Genomic DNA, 612 nt, shown 5'->3' with positions numbered 1-612 from the left:
CTGCATTTATTTGATCCAAAGTACAGCAAAAACAGTAAAAATATTGAAATATTTTTGCTATTTAAAATAACTGCTTTCTATTTGAATATATTTTAAAATGCATTTTATTCTTGTGATCAAAGCTGAATTTTCAGCATCTTTACTCCAGTCTTCAGTGTCACATGATCCAGAAATCATTCTAATATGCCGATTTGCTGATTATCAATATTTAAAACAGTTGAGTACATTTTTTTCAGGATTCTTTGATGAATAGAAAGATCCAAAGATCAGCATTTATCTGAAATAAAAAGCTTTTGTACCATTATACATTATTCCATTCAAAAGCTTGGAGTCAGTATGATTTCTTTCTTTTCTTTTTTTTTGGAAATAAATTATAGAAATTAATACTTTTATCTAGCAAGGATGCTTTAAATTAATCAAAAGTGATGATAAAGACATTTATATAATGTTACAAAGATTTCTATTTCAGATAAATGCTGTTCTTCTGAACTTTCTATTCATCAAAGAAACCTGAAAAAATTCTACTCCGCTGTTTTCAACATAATAATAAATTATTTTTGAGCAGCAAATCCGAATATTAGAATGATTTCTGAAGGATCATGTGACTGGAGT

The 612-nt window shown here is 27.0% G+C and overlaps 1 protein-coding gene across 3 annotated transcripts in view; it reads left to right on the top strand.

Annotated features, from left to right (window-relative positions):
* LOC107756114 (nuclear factor related to kappa-B-binding protein-like) overlaps window positions 1–612 on the top strand; it is a 27358-nt gene that overhangs the window by 9144 nt on the left and 17602 nt on the right. The window lies entirely within an intron of this gene.

Source organism: Sinocyclocheilus rhinocerous, unplaced genomic scaffold (genome assembly GCF_001515625.1).
Source record: "Sinocyclocheilus rhinocerous isolate Xijiao unplaced genomic scaffold, SAMN03320098_v1.1 scaffold682, whole genome shotgun sequence".
Lineage (NCBI taxonomy): Eukaryota > Metazoa > Chordata > Actinopteri > Cypriniformes > Cyprinidae > Sinocyclocheilus > Sinocyclocheilus rhinocerous.
This window is presented reverse-complemented; position numbering and strand designations above follow the sequence as displayed.